The sequence below is a fragment of the Penaeus monodon genome, chromosome 15 (genome assembly GCF_015228065.2).
Source record: "Penaeus monodon isolate SGIC_2016 chromosome 15, NSTDA_Pmon_1, whole genome shotgun sequence".
Taxonomy (NCBI): domain Eukaryota; kingdom Metazoa; phylum Arthropoda; class Malacostraca; order Decapoda; family Penaeidae; genus Penaeus; species Penaeus monodon.
The window spans coordinates 10,935,598-10,936,410 of NC_051400.1; the positions used below are offsets into that span (position 1 = coordinate 10,935,598).

Genomic DNA, 813 nt, shown 5'->3' on the forward strand with positions numbered 1-813 from the left:
AGTCGGAGTAATCAGCGGCCTGCCGTCTCTTCGGTCTCCTTCTTCAGGAGGCCTCGAAGCAACTCCTTGGCCTGCGTGATCTGCGGCCGCTGGGCGTGGCTGCGTCTCTGCATCCTGGTGGCCATCTCCCACAGCGTCCTCGGCAAGCCCTCCGTCATCCGGAACAGGTCCTTGAGCAAGACGCCAAGGCCCACCAGGTCGCACGCGCCAGTCACGCCCTGCGCGCTGTAGAAGCAGTGGCAGTGCCACAGGAAGCGCTTGCCCTTGTCGTGGCAGCAGGTGCCGCCCTCGCGCAACGCCATCCCGAAGTCGATGACGCTGACCCGCCGCAGCAAGTTCTCCTCGGTCGTCTCCACGACGATGTTGTCGATCTTGAAGTCGCAGTGGACGACGCCCTTGGCGTGCACCGCGCCCAGCGCCTCCGCTATCATGAGGGCGGCCGCGAGGCACTCGCCCACCAACAGCGACCGCTCGCTGAGGTAATCTTGTAAATTCTAGCGGCCGCGGCAGGACATGAGGATCGCCGGGGCGGTGCGGCAGAGGGCCAGGGCGAGGGGCGCGCCGCCCGCACCCGCCAGGGCATCCATGATCTCGAGTTCCCTCTCGAAGGCGGCGGCCTCGGCTCTGCGCCCGCCCACCTTGAGGGCGTACGCCACGCCCGACCGCTCCACCAGGTACACGATGCTGAAGCTGCCCAAGCCGAGCGTGAGGCTCGCGCGCTGCGTCAGCGCCTTCACGTCGGCCGCTGTTATTTATTCGAAGGGCATCGCGTTGTGCGTGAGGCCGCCTCGCAGGGAAAAAGTGGTTCGGGTG

General features: G+C 66.7%; 1 pseudogene; it reads right to left on the reverse strand.

Moving 5' to 3' along the window:
* Window positions 1-11: 11 nt before the first annotated feature.
* The window catches only part of LOC119582207, a 6,194-nt pseudogene continuing 5,392 nt past the window's right edge, over window positions 12-813 (reverse strand).